The sequence below is a fragment of the Anser cygnoides genome, chromosome 2 (assembly GCF_040182565.1).
Source record: "Anser cygnoides isolate HZ-2024a breed goose chromosome 2, Taihu_goose_T2T_genome, whole genome shotgun sequence".
In the NCBI taxonomy this organism is placed as follows: domain Eukaryota; kingdom Metazoa; phylum Chordata; class Aves; order Anseriformes; family Anatidae; genus Anser; species Anser cygnoides.
In genome coordinates this window covers 151,091,470-151,114,207 of record NC_089874.1, presented here as the reverse complement: position 1 = coordinate 151,114,207, position 22,738 = coordinate 151,091,470, and the positions used below count along the sequence as shown (strand labels likewise).

General features: G+C 41.2%; 1 long non-coding RNA gene across 1 annotated transcript; it reads left to right on the top strand.

Moving 5' to 3' along the window:
- The first annotated feature begins 4,277 nt into the window (after window positions 1–4,277).
- Window positions 4,278–22,079, top strand: LOC125180117 (uncharacterized). The gene is made up of 3 exons (XR_007158393.2): window positions 4,278–5,731; window positions 5,836–5,938; window positions 13,966–22,079. It is a non-coding gene; the product is annotated as an uncharacterized lncRNA (long non-coding RNA).
- Window positions 22,080–22,738: the final 659 nt, after the last annotated feature.

Genomic DNA, 22,738 nt, shown 5'->3' with positions numbered 1-22,738 from the left:
GAATTACTGTGCAGTGGCAGCATGCAATTTAGACTTTAAAAATACTCAGTATACTAACTCAGTGCAATCATCCAGACTGATTAGACACTACTGATAAAAATGCATCCATTCTGCTACGTACACAGAAAATCTGCTCCACTGTAGGTATTATCTTCTTCCCAAACTCCTCATTCCAGTGATACATCCATGGGATGCTAACAATGTGTCTTTGGAGGCAGTGTAGATGGAGGCAATGCTTTATTGTCTACAGCCAGCATATTTAAAGCATATTGAGGAGACAGATTACATTTAGGAACATTAGAAGTGAACTCATCAAAGATCTGTGGGTCACAGTATTACTGTGCTTCTTTGGATGGACATTCACCACCAAAGAAGGACATTCTGGACAAGATTCCACTCAATGGGTAAGTATGCAAACTTCATGTATATTTGTGAGTGAAGTGTCCATCTGTTACAGAAGACTGAGGGGAGGAGTCAACTTCTTCGTGATATGGTTTTAGCATATCTGAGATGCCCAGGGTACAATTGCATACGGTTGCTACTCCAGATAGATACAAATCTGTTTATCAGCCCTGTGTGGATATCTCAGATACCCTGGGACCACTTGAATGGCACCAAGCACTTTTGTTTAGGCAAATGAATCACACTGACTGGCTCAAAGTCATCATTAAACTTCACGGCATCATTCAGTTAACTAAGTAGTAGCTGTCTCTTTCAATATAAGCTAAATTGTTCCCTAAATTTAATTGAATCTATTGACCATAGGTATCACTCAGTTGTTTTTGGCATTAAGTGCTGCTTGCAATGCCCTCAGGCATTCTGCCTTTGTCTGACTTCCAACTGTTTCTCCAAGTGGGTATTGATCTCCTGTAAGCCTTGCGTTGTGTCTCCAAGACCACAGAGGGCCCAGACATAGGCATCTCTGGTGGCAGTAAAACCCAATGTTCAGGCAACTGAACTGATTACCAGATCTCCAGTGACCTTAATGGGATTATGCGCTCACCAGTAGGTATCTGTATTCAGGTGTTTTACTTTTGAACTACAACCATTGTCCCAAAGTGCAGAGTCAAAATATAGATGTGCTATAGGTCAGGTTTCCAACTGAAGCACATGGACACCTGGGAGTCTGTGGACTGATCCAGAGAGGTCTGCAAAAGATAACAGCAAAACAGGATATATGTACCATAAAACTGCCTAGGTATGCAAAACTTTGAAAGAGTGTGCATCACACTGGAGATTCATCAGGCTTCCACAAGTTGAAATATTTACAAAACCTGAACATTTAAAACATTTAAACATTTAAACACCAGAAGGACAATGTGGTCATTGGTCACAACAAGCACGTTCAAAGGGTTCACAAGGGGAAGGTCCTGCTTAACAAAGTTAATTTCCCTTAATGACAAGGTCACCCATTTAGTTGATCAAGGAAAGCCTGTTGATGTAATATTTTTGGAGTACTGTGTGCAGTTTCGGGCACCACTTTATAAAAAATATGTAAAACTATTGGAGAGTGTCCAAGGGAAGGCTACAAAAATGGTGAAGGGTCTAGAGGGGAAGACATATGAGGAGCAGCTGAGGTCCCTTGGTTTGTTCAGCCCAGAGCAGAGCAGGCTGAGGGGAGGCCTCATGGCGGCCTGCAGCTCCCTCACGAGGGGAGCGGAGGGGCAGGCGCTGAGCTCTGCTCTCTGGGGACAGCGACAGGACCCGAGGGAACGGCATGGAGCTGGGACAGGGGAGGGTCAGGCTGGGGGTTAGGGAAAGGTTCTGCACCCAGAGGTGGTCGGGCACTGGGACAGGCTCCCCAGGGCAGTGGTCACAGCACTGAGCCTGCCGGAGTTCAAGAAGTGTTTGGACAATGCTTTCAGACACAGGGTCTGATTTTTGGGTGGTCCTGTGTGGAGCCAGGAGTCTGACTGGATGATCCTTGTGTGTCCCTTCTAACTCAGGATATTCTATGATTCTGTGATTCTGTGAAACCTGTATTGGGCTATGAGACATCCCAGTGTGTATGCATGCTTACTGCTGTCTTTCCCTACCAGGGAAAATGCAAGCTTTTTGAAGACAGAGGTTTTGGCCTCTAGGAATTGTTTTACTAGGCTTAATTAACTGTGATAGTTATAAATGTTAACATAAGGAACAGCATACTGCTCAGACAAATGGTCATTCTAATCTAATATTAGTCTCCAGCAGGGGCAGGGAAGATATTCTTTTGGGAGAGCATGTAAGTTTAGTCCTTTTATTATCCCTTCTAGACCTCTCAGTATCACTTTATGTACCTGTTCATAAATTTGTCAAATTCCTTTCCGAACTCCAATGTACTTGTTTTGGTCAATAACTAAGTGGCTGAAAGCCATTTTTCAACACACTGTAGTCAACTCACACCTTAGCAGTCATGTGTGTTGACATTATTTATACTAGTATTTAAAACATATTTCAGCCATATCTTCTGACCTTTAGAAGGTCATGGGCTTAAGATGCACGGCAATGTAAGAAACTGTGCTGACCATAATATGTCTGTTATGGAAGGGTTTGTTTTCCTTTTTTTTTTTTTTTCCAGGAAAAAATAACATTTGAAGGGAATGTTATCTTTGTGATTTGGCCTAATTCTTTCCCATTGATAAAAGGAGAAATCATGAGTGCTTTTATTTTAAAAATATTTGAGTGGAACCTTTGTTAATGTGAAACAGTGGTAACTTTGAGTCACTAAGCTCAGGGTTGAGATACTATACAGTTGTGATTTGTATCAAGTCCTTCATTCCATTTTAATTTTTGTCTGCACCCGTTTTTCATGTTGACTTTGACAGGATCAGGATGTAGTCTTAGAAATGCAACATTTATCTTGCAGAGATAAAGTTTATGCCTTTAATGTTACCTTTCAAGAATAAGAGAAGTCTTAGACAAATTGTCTGGGTAGTTTCAGGCTTTATTTGCCATACTGCTCACTGGTTAGGAGTGTTCCCCATTTACTTCACACAGCTACTAAAGTTCCCATTCATTAAAGCAATTTAGTCATATACATTTCAACAGGAGCAGACACCTGCTAAGAGTTATGCATGTGCTCAGATGTTCTTCTGACTCAGTCTTCACCCAGGGAACTGACAGAAACAACCTGTGGGAACTACTGAAAATGACTTATGATCATATCTAAGTCAGATCCCTGTTGGTACTGAATTATTTTAATAGGCATGTACGGCAGTATATAAGGGAACACGTCCTACCTCTGGCTTCCTGCATTCTTTGTATTTGTTCATAAAAGCACTCTGAAATAAGTAAACTCCTCTCTACCCTCATGTTTTTAGTTACTTATACCCACTACATCTTTTGAGATTTCCTTCTTGTTCTATGAGGTCAAGGCTGGCAGAATTTCACAACCTTCAGCCAATATTCATGGTAAGTTTCAGGAACAAATTGATATGTTCCTCCTTTTTCTCATTGCAACTTAATAAAACCTTCCCTTGTGCAAATTCTCAGCAAATGACAATTTGACATTTACCAGATGATGCAGGGGTAAGAACTGAGGATTGTTCCTTCTTTTTAAGAGAAAAAAAATAATCAAGTAAAGCCAGTTGGGAATTTTGCCAACAGAAGCTGGACCCACACAGAGATGACTGAGTTAAATGGGCAGAGGGCAGAGAAATGCAATCATGCTGCTAAAAGCAAACCTGAGGAAGAAAAGCCCATCCTTTAGTCAAAGCCCATATATAGTGAGCATGTTTTACAAGGCCTGCACCCAGCAGACCCCTGTGAAGGGTTTGTTCAGGTCTCATGCTGAGTTGGTAACTAAGTCAATGCTTCTGAAGGAAGAGCTTATCTTCAGGAAAAAGCTTTTGTGTCGAAACATGACTCTTTCATAACTGGTTTCTCCAAGAGTGAATCTGTCTCCTGCCATCACATGCTCATGTGGATCTGGACACAAGGCTTATAGTGTGATAAACAGCTCACAGGTGAAGCTGATGGATCAATCTTTACTTGAACAGGGCTTTTCCTTTTTTTTTTCTTTTTTTTTTTTTTTCCCCCAGGGTAAAGGATGTGACCTTATCTTTGGCACTCCCTGACTTTTGTCAGTCTGTGTCACAGCTGGAATGCTATTTAAATCCAATTTCTTTTATCTGAAAGTATTTATGTGAGCAGATAAAATATTAAGCCTTTATCCTAAAGTGCCCTGCTCCACTTTAGTTCTCCAGATAACATTGACTTTTGCTGGAGCTGCCACTCTGTGGACAGGAAATCAATTCTCTCCCTCATTCTCCGCTTGATCTTTCATGGTGGATAATGGGGATGTGTGTGTGATGCTACTGACAGACCTCAGGATGCAGCCCATTAAGAGGTTAAAGGGAATCTCCTATTCAGACTGTATGAATCTGCTTTTTATTTTATTTTTTTTTCTGCTGGAATTTTATTTATTTGAGGTGGGGAGGGGAGAAGAGCATGACAGTTCAAATCTTCTGTATTTATAGTTTTTCTCTTACTTGGAGCCTAAGTTTAAAAGCCAGAAGCTCTTCCTCTTTTCTGCCTCTCTTCTCCATTCATACTAAGCTTACTCAGGCAGAGCTATTAATTTAGCTGAGAGAAAAGTACTATTCCAAATGAGTGAAAGTGTCAAGAAATGTCTCAGAGCATGTCAGATTTATGGATTTGAAATGCAAAAAAAAAAAAGAAGAACTGAAATGCAGTTAAATTCTTTCTAAGATTGCTGGTAGAGCAAGTACTCTGTTATATATTGGATCACCCATGTGCTTTCTGTGGTTAGTGCTAACAGCCTGTATAAGAGGCTCTGGAAAGTTAATTGAGGTTTGTGGACCAGGAGATGGGAATGATTAGGTTGGATTAAAGTGTCATATGCAAACGATCTTCTGGACACAGATATTCTTATGGCTGCACCTGATTTTTGTGAATGCTCCTGATGCTGCAGGAAGAACGATGAGTAACATATGTCTTGTGTAAGCTGTAACAGAGACACAAAGAGGAAAAATGTGTAGGACAAATGCACTATTCTGAGTCATGTTTAAAAGCAAAGGGATAGAAAATTGGCAAGGTCTGGCCCAGGAATTGGCATGAAAGTCTTGAACAATCCCCACAAGCCTTCTTCTGAGGAAACATGTCAGAAAGAAAAAGGGGAGGGAAGGTTTACTGTGTCAGAGGGGTAATAAAATTGGGAGAAAGTTGCCACATGTATCATGTTCCCTGGGAAACTTGTGTACTACAATGCCTAAAGTCCATAAATACTTATGACACAGTGAACTAGAGCAGCACCAGCTAGGAGTTAAGCTGTGGGTCCTAAATGCTTCATATGTCAAAGACAAAGGCAACGTGTTTTTTCCTGATGGATGCATCACTTCAGAGGGAGAGTGTCCTGGACCTTGGAGCTGGTAATGGTATCTCCAGAGACGCTCCTCTCTGGCATAGCTGGAGGTAAGTCCGCATCTGCATCTGCTCTGAAAAGTGCATTTACTACACATGCCATAGGCCCTTCATCCACTTATAGCATCATCCCTCATGGATTAGGAGAAGGGGAGGAGAAGGCAGGGCTTAAATTTGCTTCCTTGTGAAGGATTTTTGCAGGCATGACTGCTGATATAGCCTTCCAACAGCTAAAGGGAAAATCAATGACTCTACAAAGGCCCGATGGAACCTGTAACTTTTTGGTGTGGAGGTGGCTGTACCTTGTATCCACTGCTTCAGGGAAACTACTTTGAACTGGGGACAACAGCCCTCCAAAGGCATATACCAGGTACAGGGCACTTGGACGCAGGGCTTGTAGGATAGCCAGTCAAAGCAAGGGTGGCCCTTCATTGCCATGTAACACTGCTTTTTTAATTCCCTTATGTATCATAGGAGAGTAATGTATCAGCAGACCATATCAAAGCCTAGCACAAGGCTTTGGGCAGTGAATGGAGCTCATTAAACTCACTGTAACTGACAGCTGGATATTTCAGAGGTAAGTCTCATTATGAGCAGAAATATTTATAAAAATGCGCATTGGAACTGGTTGGTTCATTTCCTGGCACTCCAAAGGAGACTTTTGGTCCTCTTCCAAGGAGCTCTCACTGCAATCTATTTGTATGAAAGGAAGCTAACAAATTACTTGAAGTAAAGCTGCATGTAAAAATGGGGGTCTAATTGCTTCATTCTGGTGTCTCATTTATGTCAATCTTTCTGCTCTCTGGGGTACTCTTCTGCAGCCTATCTCCTCTAATATACCAGCTATTGATGCTGTTGCAGTTTATGTGCTTGTGAGCCTTACAGATTCTCTAGAAATCCAGGTGTGTTTCTTTAGATACTTTGGGAGCATCATTTTCTACTGGAGGAGTGGCTGACTGCCTTCTAGGAGCATCCTGGGAGTGGGTATTTTGTTGCCTTGCAGTCACTCCAGTGGCGAGATGCTGCTGAGAGATGCATCTTTGCTCTTAACTCCTTGCTCTGGAGGTGAGCTCCCACTGCTCTCAGCACAGAAAGATCACCTTGGGGCCCAGACAGCTGTTTGAATGATCAGTCAGGTGGACTGACTTGTCCTGTGGCTGGAGAAGTGCTAGGGAAGGACCACAGCAGAGGACAGTCAGGAGCTTGCAGCCAGGCTGGAAAAGCAGTGCCAGCATGCCAGAGCCAACTCAGTGTAGTAGCAGCTCATCTGTACATAACTGTGTCTTCCTAGGTAGGTCTATATATACGTGCATATGAATGGCAGTTTGACTTTTTAAATATAACTAATAATCAAAGGGAAACAATTAAAAATGTTATGACTCACTGTCTCTAATCATCTCAGTGATGCACCTAAGTGCCCTTTCAAGTCAGTGAAGAGAAAGAAATGTTTCCGGTGTGTGATTCTTCTGATCTACCACTTGGAACAAATATAAGGAAAGAGCTTTTAAGTGGTGGGTGATGACCTTCTGAAACAAGCTGCTGCAGGAGAGCACGTAGTGTCTGCAAGCACAAAAAAGACGTAGATGAGCTCTCTTGAGCGTGTGCAGAGAAGAGCAATGAAGCTGGTAAAAGGACCAGAAAACAAGACTTACGAGGAACGGCTGAGGGAAGTGGGTTTGTTTAGACATGAGACGAGGAGGTTGAAGGGAGACCTCATTGCTCTCTACAACTACTTGAAAGGAGGTTGCGGTGAGGAGAGTGTTGGTCTCTTTTCTCAGGTGACAAGTGACAGTACACAAGGAAATGGTCTCAAGTTGCACCAGGGAAGGATTAGATTGGACATTAGGAAGAATTTCTTCATGGAGAGAGTGGTCAGGTATTGTAATGAGGTGCTGAGGGAAGTGCTGGAGTCCCCATCCCTGGAGGTATTTAAGAGAGGTTGACTGGGTGCCATGGGATGTGGTTTAGTGATGAGACTTGGTAGGTCAGGTTGATGGTTGTACTTGATCATGAAGGTCTTTTCCACCCTAGATCATTCTATGATTCTGTAAAAACAGATCTTAGAGGGCATAAGCAAGGTTCTATGTGCAACTGACCCTAATCCAGTGACCGTGGACATTGGTAGGGTACAAGGGCAGTGGCCTGCAGAAAGTGGCCAGGACTTTCCCTAGCAGCATCCTCTACTACCGCTACTAACAAGCAAAGCAGAGGGCTGGGAGAGTTGGACCCAGAAGAACAATTAACATACTCTTACACTGTCTCTGGCCTCAGACGTGGCTCTTCCATTTCCACCTGGCTCTGGACACTGCTTCCTATCTCCTAGGTCCAACCGAGTTATGGTTTCCACCTTATGTGTCACCCTGGAAATTTGGAGGCTGGAACATGAGGATGGACAGGCAAGAAAGGATGGACAGAACATTCTAAAGTAGTATAGCAGATACTGGGTATTCTTCAATCATTTATTCCCAGGATATTCTGTGAAGATACCCTGCTTGGACAAATATTTAGATGTTATTTCAATCAGTTACAGCTGATTTTTTTTTTTTTTGATTGTTGACCTAATAACTGGGAAAGTGCTTCTTACCTAGTCCTTGAATACCATATTCAGCCTTGAGTATCTCAGCCTTGAATATTCCTTCCAAATAGTTAACAAGCACAGCTCTTATTATCAATGCTGTGTAAAGAGCAGAGCCACTTGAGCAAGACTCTTGTTTCGTGGCCAAAACCAGAATAACTAGAGCTGAACTAAAGAGGTCTACTTGGCTGGAGTGGAAATAAATCTGAAATAACCCAGACCACAAAGAATACACATGCCAGCCACTGCTCAAAGGTGCTTCAGTACAGCTGGGTAACTCCTGCTGTTGCTGAACAGCAAATTATCCTTGAAACAGTGGGCTAAAGGGATGGTATTTAACTCACCTATCCTGAAACATTGGCAAGGTGCAGGAAGTCACCTCAGCTAGCTGCTTAGATGCCCTTTATAGCTGGTGGGAGAAATAGGTACTTCTAGGGTGTGATTCATTGAAGGTACTTCATATTTTTATACTAGTCTGAGACTTGCTGAGATGCGGATGTCCATCTCAGAGGTGCTTATGGTTTGGCCAGAGAAATCCCTGTGCCAGTGACTGAAGCCACCCGTGTGGGTTGAATATGGCAAAAGTGGAGAGAGGAAAGAGGAAATGGATATTGAAAATGGCATCAAGGTTCCTTTCCATGTTTGGAAAATTTGGTTTGCAGACTTGCCATTTTCAGGCAGCATTTCCATTTCAAAATAAACTTATATAAAAATGTGTTAATAAAACCAATGAAATAACCTTATAGTTGAACAATGTTTTATTTTGGACTGAATGGTATTTTCCATTTTGATCCAAAGCTCACTTCTAATTTCTTTACTCCTAATAATAATAAGAAAGAATTTGGGCTGATCAACACTGAGATATTTGTGTGGGCTTAATCACTCAACCAAACAGAAGAAAAAACCACAGCCCAAATTATTATTTGCCTTCAGACATTATTTTTCCTACTGCTGTGAGAAATAGTTGTGGTTACAATGCTAACCATTTTTCTTCTGCTTTTTCTTCTCCTGTGTTGAGTACCAGAGATCACCTATAAAACCCATCTTGTACTTGGTTCCTCCTTTTCACCCGACTTTGCATGTGGATGTTGTATTTGTCACACAGGAGCCTGTACTGGTGCATGACTGTCAGAGCCAAGGGTGAATCTCTGGAGGGATTTTTAAGAGCATTGAGATCAGCTGGTGATAGTAACTCTTCCCCAGGTTTTCTGATTCTGCCTATGACATGGAAACAGAGGTGTACTTTAGCAGAAGTCACTGGTAGATTTTGAATCTTGCTGACTTTCAACACAAAAAGCAATCTTTTGCTGACATAAGTAAAAACATATATATGCATATATCCACTTGCCAAAAATCGGTTTTGCTGATGTCTTACAAAATTAAAGAGAAGAATCCTTCCTCTAGAATTTTTAGATTAAATGCATTATACAGTGAAGAGAAGATGAGGTTTATACTGAATATTTGACAGCTAAACATTTTTAGGTGCAACTCAGAACACATTTTATGGCCAACATCTTCAGGATGGGAACACTTTTTGACATAACTTTTTAAACTTGTGTTCTCTAAAATATTTTTTTCTTGCAAATTCCACTTCATGAAAAAAAAACAAAACACCTAAAATAGTGTATTTTGTATTATTGCCAAAGCCAGAAATATATCGATTTGGAAACACTGCTTCTATGCCTTGTTAGATTTGTAGCCAAAATGTGTCATTTTCCTTTTCTTTGTGAGCTGGGCTCCCCTGCTGGATTCTCTTCTTTCTCACCACTTTACTGCAACATTGCAGTCCCCTAAGGATTTGCCTCCCTGCATCAGAAGAGCGAAGGGGAGGAAGGGGATCGTTGTGAGTGATGGAGGCTGCTGTGCATGCAGGAAAATGGGTTATTAAAAGAAATTATGGCCAGATTTCAGCTCAACATGGAAAAGCCTAAAGAACACTTTAGTTCTTGATCTTAATTCCTCTGAAACATCAGACATTTTGCATTGACATAGAATAAATTTTGAGATGTGGCTGAGAGTACTTGCATTTTAAATCCAAGTCTCTTTGTGAATTAGATGAAAATATTAATTTACCTTTTCTTAATTCAGGCCTCATGCTGAAAACTTTTGTTAATTTAGAAAGTCTTTGGGAGGAAAAGACAGTTTCCTTAACATTAATCCAACTTATTCTAGGTGGAGTGTATGGAGGATCGGCTCCTTAATATCATTACAGCTGCTCTGAAGTTTATAAATGCTCTTAGCAACCAGTATCATTTCTTCATTGGAAATCTAGTGATATTTGTGGATAACCCAGAGAGGTTTGCCAAGCACTTCAATCTCTTGCACTTTTCCAATTAAGAAAATTAAGGTGTGCTGTTTCTACGTGAATAAAATCAAGAGACCATTCAATATTTTATATACAATCCTGCCTGTTTCTGAATAGCCTGATGAATCTTATGGATGTTTTTGAATGTATTATTCATTATCTATGTATTATTCATTATCTACCAGTTCCCTTTTCAGCATTTTATTACAGTTTGACAGACTAAGCAGCTGTTTAAGTACAAGTATATATTTTCCTTGGTCTTTGTTCAGAGTTGCTTTAGCTCTTGTGAAACACTGATTTCCAGCTGGGAGCCAAAGCAGTTTGAAATGTCTGCAGAAGACAGCTAAGGATACAGTTTAATTAGCCTACTTTGATCTTTTGTATGGTGGCTGATGATTTACTACAGCTTGCAGCATGGTGAGGCAATTATATTCATGGTCATTATGACAGCATCCTTTGAGCCAGAGTTATCGTAGAAGTAAGATTAATTATAATGGGATTTTGTGGGGCCCAGAAGCCAGCATAAAGTAATGTTATATCCAGAAGAGTGCAATAAAGGAGAGCTTCGTAATCTAAATATTGGGTAAGACCTTGGTCCAGCTGAGGTTAATAGCAAAACTCTTTGTAACTTTAGAGAGAGGCATTTACTCATAGGGTATCTCAGAGTAACTCAGATGATTTTCTGGAAGACCTATGCTATGTCTTAGTTGACTCCACTGTCAGCCCAGGCTATGGAAACTATTCACCATTCACCATTCCCTTCAGCATTATTTTCTTTCTTCATCTAGAAGCATGGAAGGGAATTTTGGAGAATATAGTTAACTACAGTGATAGCTTTAGGGCTTTTCTTTCTTTGCTGTTTGTTTTTTATTAAAAACTTTTCTCAGGTTATTGTGCTCAGGTCCTCTGCAGCTGCTCTGTCACAACGGGTAAACATCTTTTGGGCAAATCTATGCAGCATAATGCAGGGTGGCAGTGTTATGCTTGAATTTGTTCAAAGGAGACTATTTCTGTAAATATTATGGCTTTGGTAGCAGTTGTTTTATGTCAGGAGAGCTAGTAAAACTGGGCAGTAGGCAGAGCATGGCCCCTTCCAGCTATTGCCTGCGAGAGCCTGCTCATCTGTACTTCTGCCTCTTTTCCTGGGCCTGCCCAGACACAGCACTGTGTGGAGTAACTTCAATACTGCAAAACCAACTAGGTTTGTGTGACAGAAGGAGGACTGGGCATGAGATGCTGGAGGCAAGAGCCAGCCAGCAGGCTGCTCTGCTCCTTACAGGAAGGCGACAACTCGCCTTTACCACCCAATGGAAACAAGAATACGTGACCTAGCGCAGCTCCTGGCTTTGGCTTCTGTTTCACCCAGCCACCCTACAGATTTCTCCTTTAAAGCCGGTTGCTGGTGGCAGCTGTGGTTTGCCTCCACGTGCCCTGCCAGCAGCTCTCAGCAGGAGCGATGGGCACAGGGGCTGCACTCCTCCCTCCCTGCCTGCTGCTTGTCAGCTGTCAGCTCCCCGAGGTGAGCCCTCACCCCTTGGATGTGAATGGGAGCTGGCCTCGCTAAACACGCTCTTTTCCCATGGGTTTTGTGGTTTCTCATCAGCATGCTACTCCGTCCTCTCTCTGTCACTGATAATGAATGGCTTTGGGAGATTTAAGGCCAAAGATTAAATGGCCATAAGGAGCGAAATGCTCTGACACCCTCGCGCTTTTTCCTGCCAGGCAGGGGTCCTGCTAGGCCAGCGGCGTGGGCAAGGCGTGCTTTGCCACTGCTGGTGGTGGAACAGCACTACTGCAAATCTTTGGCTTCACTCATTCACAGAGCTTCATTCATAACTTGCAAAAATCTCGAAGCCTCTGCCTTCGACTGCTTTCAATTAAACGTCTGAGAGGAATCCTTTGTCTTCAGCGTCTCGGCCCACGTGAGCAGTCATGGGTTAAAGCCTCCCTAGGTAGTCGGGAGCTGCTGGAGCTGCCCGAGCCAGTGACCCTCGGATAATGAGGTCAGGGGGAGATTTCAGAGCCATATGCTTGTCCCTACCCAGGTGCTGCAGGATGTGTAGACATGTCAAGGATATGTCAAAGCTCATGGACACTTCCACAAAGCTCGGGCCTTTCCCAAGTGGCCCAGTCATGGGGCACTTCCCTTCAGCACGCCTGAGCTGGGTTCAGCCTGGCAGCACTGACGAGGCTTGCTGAAGTGTTTTTGTTTAAAACGTGAACCTTATCTGGTCAGTTTTAAATGCAAACTTTCATGGACCCTTGCTGTGGCTCTTGTCGTTTAAAACATACCGTTTTATTATTAGTGTCGTCATTATTATTAGCACCCAATAATTACCATTGTTGTGCTTTTATTGTGGCTTCTGGTATCTTCAGATGCCTGTGGCTAACATTATCTTTTTTCCTATCAGCTGTTGATGAGGAAGAGAATTTTTACATTTGGGCTTTCTTAGTCTCTCAATACAGTTATACTGCATTGCGTTGTATGGTAACCTTCTTGTTATCTTTGGGTATTACTTTTGTCAGACTCTCAAGCGATGTTGGGAGTCCTTGATGCACAAGGGCAGCTATTTTGAGGGTAGGAAATCCAATTTAAATCAACATTGTGATGTGGGCAGGGGGGCTTAGCGTGTTCTGCAGACGTGCTGGCTGCAAGTGTCAGAGTCACCTAAACGTCTCAGTCACCTAGGGCTGCGTTTGTAAAGACAGAAATTGCCTACAGTAGACAGGATATCTAAATTTACCTCACAATGGATTTCTGCTGCTTATAACACAGCTTTGGAAATCAGGCCCACAGTCCTTAAGGTCTTAGAAAGTACTCAAGTCCCTAACTGCTCCTGCACCAGGGTGGGAGGAGAAGAGAGGGAGAGGGGGATTTAAGTGTTGCCCTTCTCCTGATATCTGCTATCAGCTAACTTCAGGCAGCCCTCTGCACTACTAAGTGTTCAGCCTTTTCAAGATGACCTCTGACATGCCTAAATATCCCCAAGCACCACAGGAACTGCTCAGGATTGGCTTTGGGCTTCAGTCAGGTCACTGGCATCAGACAGTGTGACTTTACCCAGGATGGATGGTGGTGGCTTGTAAGTATCTGCCTGTTCTCGGCCCAGGATCTCTTACAGAAGTAATATGTAGCTGGTTTTGCAGGCCTTCCCCTTTGCAAATAGACAGCAGAGGGGCATTTGACAGGAAGAGGCTGCGGGTTTTCATTGGTGTTAGCAGGAATTTTGCCAGGGTCTCACCTGGGGCAGGGAATGAGCTATCATGATCTCCGTAAATGCCCTCTGAATCATCCCTCCACTTCTGCCCCACTCCAATGACACCTCTCATTTTCAGGTCAACTACTCTCTGGAAATAATATGGTCCTCAGCATTCTCCACACACTTTTTGAAACCCAAGGATCTTCCCCCACTACTCTGCCTCTTTTGCAATTGGTAACTTTTGCAAGAGTCTTGCAGATCCCTATCTTCTGAGCCTGACTGCCAAATGTCTGTTGGAGACTGAAACTCTCATGCAGGTCCCACTGAGGGAGCGTGGTCTTGCAATATAATGATAATAATTATTCTTTAAATTAGGCTTTGCAATCTGCAGTTTTGCTCATTGCTTTGCCTCTCTTGTTGGCTGAGTGCCTGAGAAAACAAAGCCAGAGATTGTCTGCAAGGCAGCACTACATCTTATTTTAATAACCATAACTCATCGCTTTATTATTTTTTTCATTTTTCAGAGAAAAAGTCTGAAGAACCCCCTGGCATTGACCATGTTTTATAGATCTTTTGGACTGCAGAAAGGCAAATAAAAAACATTCAGAGGAAGGTGTCATGAGAATGGGTAACTATTACATGCCTGCAAGGTGACAAATTTTGGCTACTGTGTACATATGAAAGGAGTAGGAAAGGAGAGCCTGGAGACCTGTCCAAGAGCAGGAACTGGAAAGGGGCCAGGTGGCTTTGCTTGCTGCTTGGGTAGCTCTATAAAAGGAAGAAAATTGTTTCTTCTGTCCCCTCATTGATGATTTTGGGTTAGTTTGGAACTTTCATGTGCCAAATCCTGCTGGAGGGGCACACTGCAGATGTGGGAAGGATGGGGAGAAAGGTTCTCTGTAAGAGTCTCCCAGTCAGGCATATCTGGTGTTATGGGGTGAATGCACCATCCATTAGGACAGCGCTGCTTGTAGCTTATTTTATGGGGTTCAGTGTGCAAGTGGGACTACCTATCATCTGAACTTTTTAGGCACCTGAAAGCAGTAGGCTCTCCATTTCTCTTCACACAGGGTTACTGAGATGACTGGACCAAAGCAGCCTTTTGTGTACAGCATCCCAAAACTCCCTCACACCAGCCCCATGCTTCAGAAAACTTCCTGAATCACCTAAATCTTTGTAGGTCCAGCATGCAGTCACCCTTCTGTCAAATTCTTGCATCTTCTTCTTCCACCTACCATTTGGGAGCTACTTACAAACTATCAGATTATCCCAGAAGATTTTTACAGATCCTAGGTTTTTCATTTTTATTTTTATTAAGTCGTTCACTTCCAAGTTGTTAATTTGGCTTTCAAAGGGGAAGAGGCTTTGTAACTGCACCGTCTGTCTGTGTACTTCCTGAACCCATGAGCCATTTGAGCTAGATTTGATCCTCTTGCCTTGCTACAGGAAAGGAAAGGAGAGCTCAAATAATGGTCTCCTCTGCTCGGCAGTGAAGAAGCAGGTAAAGACTGGAGGGCTCCAGCAGCAAATGCTGCTTCTGCATGAATAGGGGTTGCAGTAGAAAAGAATGTGGAGCTGAGGTTTAGGGTGGGAACACAAGCAGTAAGTTCCTTGGTGCATCAATGGATATGAATAGGTTAAATTAAGCATTTTAAGACCTTTCATACTAAAAAGAGGTGTAGAAATACCAGAAAGAATATGACAAGGCAAAGATAAAATAGGGGGAACAATTAACTCTTCTCTATTTTTTCCTTTCCTTATGTTATATTTTACCTTCTTTTCTATAATAGCATAAATATCTTCTTGTGTCTGGTACAGAGCTTCTGATTTTTCCAGGAAGATATTATAAAGCCAACATCATCTAATGACTTCTGCAGTCTGAGCCATTTCAGAGAACGACCACTTGGCAGTTCAGTTCATTTGCAGTGGAGATGCCGGGACCGTCACGATCAGTGAATGAATTCCAGCAATGTTTTGGATGGGTTCCTGCTTCCAGTTGGCATCTGGTCTCCTGTCTGCGTCTCTGCTCGATCTCTGCTGCATATGAGCAAGGCATTGAGCTGTTACTCACTTTTAAAACTGGTTCCCTTTGGCACCAGTTGTACTTCAGCTGACTCCTGCAAACAAACAAAACATTCTTCAAAGATTTGTGGAAGTTTGGAAGGAGTCTCACATTTCTCACTGCCTGCACTTTGAAAATAACACTGCTGTATTTCCCCTTACCTGAACACACACAGACTTTACCTCTTCTGAAGCTGACAGGGGTTTCCTACATCTGACCCCATGTGTGAGTTGCCTTTCAAACTGTTTTCCCCTGTAACTGGATAGTCTCCCAGTTCTGAAATAATCAGAAAGACTTGAATTGTTGGATTGATTTATTTCTTTGTTGGGATAGAAATGAAATGAAACAGGCACAAGCCAAGATTTTTTAAAAAAATCAGGGGATTAATATTATGCTCTGACATTTTTATTTAGGCTAATAAATAAGTAAGTATAAAAAAATGTTGAATGGCTCCCAGCAGCGGTGTTTGGAGTTGATGGTTTTGAGTGCTTGGTTCTTAAGGAAATGAGGCTGTTATACCTGCATGCATGAATCTGAAGGCAGAGGTCTGAGCTAAGTTTCTATTTTTAAAAATCCTGGCCATACTGCTATTTTATTTCATGCATTCAAGTAAGTAGGCATATTTCAGATGGGGGGGTTTGATGTCAGTGTCACGAGCCTGATGCTAAGCTCCTGCTAAAATCTTGGCCTAGAATTGTTTCATTTCAGTTCTGTTCCAGCAAGGATACCAGGAAATCACTGTTGCTTTCAGAGCATTAGTTTTTTTGCTCAGTTTTCCTTATCTTCTTCTTTTAGCTGCCTGAGTGCTGTACATTTTCCTGTATTATCCTAACAGCTTTTAATCCGTATGAAAAGAACTCACTGTGTACCATGGTACAAACTAGAAGCCTGTTCTAACCAGCTCATCCAGCAACTCTAATCTGCCTAATTCTTTATCACCCGCTGTGATTTCTTCATGGACAGAGCTAGTGGGGTTTTGGTATAGCTAGAAAGCATCATGCCTTGGTACAAATTGAATGCATGCAGCAAAGTTTTTGAAATTCTATCAGAATTCTTTTTTTGATAGGATTCTACTAGAAAATATTTGATAGAAGAAAGCTAGAGCACTGATTCAGGAAGGCTGAGCTTATGGACTGCCACAACATTTTGCTGCACTGTGGGTTTTCCACAGAAGGTTTACAAAGCCTATGTCCCAGCCAGGCAGCAGGAAGGTTGTAACATGTGACTGCCTGCTTGAAGGCAGAAACTACAGATTCTTGGTCCAGCTTTTGTTTCTCTTTTCCAATAACTCAGACAGTGGTGCACTTTCAAGGGCTGAAGAGCTATTTTAACTAGGATCACAAGCATGGCAACAAGCCATGAGGGATTCTCGAAAGTGTCAGATGGAAATATACAGATCCTGAAGGAGAATGACTGCAAGTATGTGGTGGCTTTGGGAGAGATAGGCTGCCTAGAGAGACTGTGGGTTTTCCATCCTTTAGAGATATTCAGAACTTGACTGGCGAGAGCTCTGAATCCAAGTTTAAAGTTAGCCCTGCTTTTAGCAGGGGTTTGGACTAAATGATATCCAGATGTCCTTTCTGACCTAATTTATCCTATCAATCTCTTTATTTTTGTGTGTGTGGAATTTCCTAATTTGTCTGAGTTGCAGCCCTGTCACTTTGGTCAGCAGTAAAGTGGCACCACAAACCTCTCATAGAAAGTATCAACAAATATTGCTCTATAGGGTGTTCTAGATAAAAAGGAGATGTTGAAGTGGAAAGGAGAAGATTGTAAAAGTTCTTGTAAGTAGACAGTTTGGAGGATGAGAAAAGGCAACTGAATGGAGACAGAATTTTGGAGCCATCTCAGCAGTTTCATTCCCTTATAGGTTTTCCCTACCACATCTCTGCTGGACTTGATATACGACAGCATTGGTATACAACAGCCACTATATACAACAGCCACAAAGTAAGTTAACCAGTGCCTTGGGTGAATGTATGAGCTCAGTGCTTTCCCTATTACATTTTCTCTGGCACTGGGAAGAGAGGGACATTCCTACAGCTGATATCTTCACTAAGCCTCCATGCAGCAAAATTTCAGGTTGGAAATTAGGAGAAATTTCTTCTCAGAAAGAGCAGTCAGGCACTGGGACGGGTTGCCCAGGGAGGTGGTGGAATCACCGTCCCTGGGGGTGTTCCAGAAAAGGTTGGATGTGCTGCTTAGGGACGTGTTTTAGTGGGTGACATTGGTGGTAGGGGGATGGTTGGGCCAGATGATCTTGGACGTCTTTTCCAACCTTAATGATTCTAGGACTCTATGATTCTATGAAAATGGAACAGCTTAATGCTTCAGGTCACTAGAGCTATTCACTGCACAAACAAATAACAGTTTTATGAGCTTTTCCAGAGCAGAACAGAAAAACTGACTTTATTTGTTTGGAAATGTTGGCAGTTATGCTCATCAGAATGTCAGAGTGCTTTTTGGGAGTTATTTTTTCCTTTTCACTTTTTCCTTGATATTCATAGACAATCAGATTGAAAGAGACAACAGTGCTAATCTAGATCTTTATGCTGGTGTCTCCCATTCCCTGTGCATCTTTACTTTGCTGTTTTAAGTAAACAAAAGACATGATTAAGAAACCACAGCCAGATTATGAAATCAGCATCCTGAAGAGGTGTCAAGTGAAGAGAAATGGAAGAAGGAGGAGAGGTTCTTATTTCATGTTAACTTATCCAGGGAATATTGGTAAGAATATTGCTGTGCCATTAAAAGTGTGATGTAATTCTTAAAACCTTTCATTATTTATGTATTTATTTAATACTTTGTCAGTGGCAGATATAGGAGAATTGAAAAATGAAACCACTGTTTTTAGCCAAAGCGCTCTGATAACACTATTTGAATTAACTTTTAAATCATGTTGCTATGTTGAAGTTTTCATCAAAATATGGCAGCAGGTTGTGTGCTGGAGGAGGTTTTCTTGCTTGTGAGAAGAGTAGTTGGTATATTATGGAAATCGTACTTATATCAGTTTTGTGTTTGTATTTTGTAGTGCCAAGGTTGTTTGTTTTTTTTTTGTTGTTGTTGTTGTTTTGTTTTGTTTTGCATGGAGAAATAGCCATATTTTATATTGGTTTTGTTGCAGAATTAAAATACTGCCTTATTATTGCTTTGGGTAATGTCATAGCATGGAAAAATGATGACAAAGCAGGACATAAAATCATCCAAAATACAGACTGTGCTTCCTGATAGTCTTCTGTTCATCTACACATGAAAGCAGAATATAGATGTAGAAAAGTTAAATGTTATTAAGTTTCAAGAATATAGTAAAACATAAAAGGCTACAATGAAGACTGTTCGTACTGTCCTAAATAACTCATGGACTCAAATGAAGATACCATATTCGCCAAAGTTAAAAATGAACTTCTAGTTTTGGAGCAGTTTAGTAGAATTCTGTGGATATTTAAATCTTAGAGACACCTTTGAGATTGTTTAAAACCTCAGCTTCTTAAACTATGGAGTCACATCCTTTTAAAATTCCCCAGGATTATTCATCTGGTGTGTGCAGCTCTGTATTCATAGCTGTGCACTGCAGGAGGGAAGGGTGATGTGGTGCAATGATTTAAATATCCTTCAAAGTTAAAATCCCTGCAGTCTAGTATGACTGTTATTACCAGAAGTGCGGCTTTGGTGTATGATATGCAAAGTGACAAAAATGACAGTAGCTGTTGAGGAAATATGCATCTATAAATTAGATTGTTTCTCAGGGAACGATGCTAAAACAAAGTATAAGATGGAGTGAATATGAGTTCCCTATTTCTCATCATTTCACTCAGCACAGATATCTTATGAATCAAAACGAATGACCAAGGTGGTAAGGCTAATCCATACCATAAAGTAGGCTAGACTGGGTTTATGAAGTGTCTGTGAACAGTGCTAGAAAATCAAGATCTTGGAAGGTCTTTTCATGTTTCTTTTATGCAAGTATGTATGGGAGAAGTGTCAGGGGGCACAAGATGTTCATGAAAAAGATGAGTGACCAGATAATAGGACAAAACGGAAGAGGGAAAGGAAGTGAGATAGCAGAGGAAACAATATAGAAAATACCGACAACATAGAAATACAGACAACATTGGAAAAAGAAGCATCAGAGAAGGAATGTACTGGAACAAGGGTGATTAATCTGGAGCAAAGACAAATGAAGAACAAACCCTGCATTTGGAGACATCTTTTTGCCTTTAGGATTCCTAAATGCCGGCTATGATTAACAGTGATCTCTTAGCCTTACTCCAAATCAGTATTTCAGACTTCTTTCAATGGGAATCAAATAGGTGAAATGGGTGGTGCTATCAAGATCTCCTGCTGATCTCCTGGACACTGAATGATCAGTGCCCAAGACCCTTTTCTAGCAGTTTACAAAAACTCTTTCCATTTGGCTATTTATAATCACAGAGTAGATTTTCAGGCATAGTTGTATTATTTTATCTAAACTAGCCTTCCTTTTCCTTGATAAAAAAGGGACATGTTGTCACAGAGAAGAAAGCAACAGCCGTACAACTTCATAATAACACAAGGAAGTAGGAGTTTTATGAAAATGAGAAATTTTCATTGCAAAAAAAAAAAAAAAAGTGACCTTGTCAGCAGATGCAGAGGTGTGTATGTGCCTGTAGTGAAGCTATGATATGTGGTTGCAAGTTTAAAAAGGGTCTTACGGGGAGCAGTAAAAAACAAACACAGAATTGGTAATGGAAATAGGAGCAAATAACACTGCAGGGCTGTGCTGGAGAGGAGCTTAGGTTCCCTGCTTCACTATCTAAGTGGGGAGCTTTAAGCAATAGTGACTCTTTAGCAAAATTTTGCCAGGCCCCAGGGAAGAAAATAAAACACATTGCAAAGTAATGAAGACCTGTAGATGGCTCAGTTATTGTGCTGTTCTGCTTCTGAGATGCATTCATTACTTTTTCCAAAAGAGGAAGTCTACCTGACTATCAAAGACACGCTGTCCCTCTAATAGTGAGGTAAGTACCAGTGTAAAATGTTATTTAGATTAGGAAACACTTGTGTAATTTCATTTCTCTTTCTGGGAAGAATACAGAATACAAAAGGAAGGTTGTTAGATGAACAAGGTTACGTAGTTAATAAAGACATTGACTGCAAAGGGATGATATTAATACTGAAGACACAATAGTCAAGTAGTTGATACAGCTTTTACTAGCAAGATATTTAAAGCAGGATAGCATTAGCATAGCTGAGTATTGAAGAAAACAAAATGTTCAGCAAAATCAGAAATAAGGATAGAATAAACCATGATTAGTTCTGAACACAGTCATTTGGTAACATAAGTTCTTGGGATAGTGTGACTGTGTTGGATCTCAAGGGTAAGAGAAGGGTATCAGAGACAGCAACAGGTATGGATAGATACCATAACAGTGTTAAGGAGATGCAGATTACTGGGGATTATGCTGATATGTGTTAAGCATTATACAATGCCTTAATTTGCCTGGTGTAGACTGGAGAACAAGTGGTCCTGATGACAGCTGGGCCCAGGTATTCCAGGGTGTGAGTGGTCACAAATTTCTTTGTTGAAGTGAGAGAATTTTGTATTCTAAGCATGAGGAAAATCTTAGAGAGAAGCTCTCCAGGTTCAGTAAGATAAATAACAGCTTCAAGAAGGAGATTAGAAAAGAGAGAATTTTCAAGGGGAGGAAAAAGGGCCCTCAGCAGTCGTAGAGGTTAACATGTGGAGGAATGAAGTGCAAACTGCCAAATGTCAGGTCGAGATAGACCTAGCAAAAGATGTTAGAACAAATAACAGAAGGCTCTTGAGTCATATAGGAAAAGAAATGCTATACAGTGAGAAATTTATAATGGTTAAGGATAATAAAATGTGACATCAATATCAAATTAATACTTGGATTCACGTTTCAGTAGAAGCTATAGTACTGACTCTGAGGTAGAGGCATAGCAGCCAGTGGGAAAGAAAATAAGAGAAGTTTTAAGATAAGATTTTGAAGAAAGGTATAATTGGAGCTACTAATGAGCTAAATCTCTAATAAACCGTGGATGTGAGAAAATGCAGCATGGGTTTATCAAAGGTGTGCATTGGCTGTGTAAATTGATAGACTCACAGATTCATAGAACGGTGGAGGTTGGAAGGGACCTCTGGAGGTCACCTGGTCCAAACCCTTGTTCAAGCAGGGACACCTAGAGCATGTTGCCCAGGTCCATGTTGTGGTGGCCTTGGAAGATCTCCAAAGGAGAGAGACTATAAAACCTCCCTGGGAAACTGTTTCCAGTGCTCAGTCTCCTGCTCAGTACAGAAGGGCTTCCTGATGTTCAAACGGAACCTCTTGTGTTCCCCTTTGTGCCCATCGTCTCTTGTCCTGGCATTGAGCACCACTGAAAAGAGTATGTCTCTGTCTTCTTTGCACCCTCCTTCAGGTATTTATACACATTGGTAAGATCCCCTCTGAGCTTTCTTTTCTCCAGGCTGAGCAATCCCAGCTCTCTCAGCCTCTCCTCACAGAAGAGGTACTCTAGTCTTTGTGGTCCTTCATTCATGATTCTGAGAAGATGTGCTGTAGAGGAGGACTGCTAAGGATAATTAAGAAAAGGGGCATCTTATGCAAAAAAAAAAAAAAAAAAAAAAAAAAAAAGAAAGCTTGGAAGAGGACATGGCATAAGTATATAAAAGAGTTTGGGAAAAAAAAAAGCTCTGTTTAAGTTAAAGACATGTAAATGGGAATCAATTGGATATGATGAATATCTTTGTCCTGGAAACCTTGAAAAATTTCCTAATGCCAAGATGAGTCGAACTCTGAAAAATCCTTAAAAATTTGAGTGACTTAAGATGAAGCTGGAATTTTTGGAAATGGTTTATATGATATTGCTACCTGCAATATCAAAGGATTGACTTGAGGACTTACAGATCTTTCTCAGTTGAATATCCAAACATACAGAAAGATGAGAGCATCTTTTACACATTTAATACTTTTTATTTCTCTGAAAACTGCAAAGACAATCATAATGATAATGAATGCAATTAATTCTTTTTTTTTCCCTATAAATTTGAGGTATTTCTGAAGCCAATGTCAACAGTTATGCCTGATTTAGCTGAAAAGTGTGTATTTAATAACAAGAACTGTGTGATGCAAGAAAAGAATGATGGATAATATTTCCTTTTTCCAAAAATAAAAAGCACAATGTGGGGCCATGCTGCTGGTCATTATTACCAGCAATAAATCTGCACTGTTGCT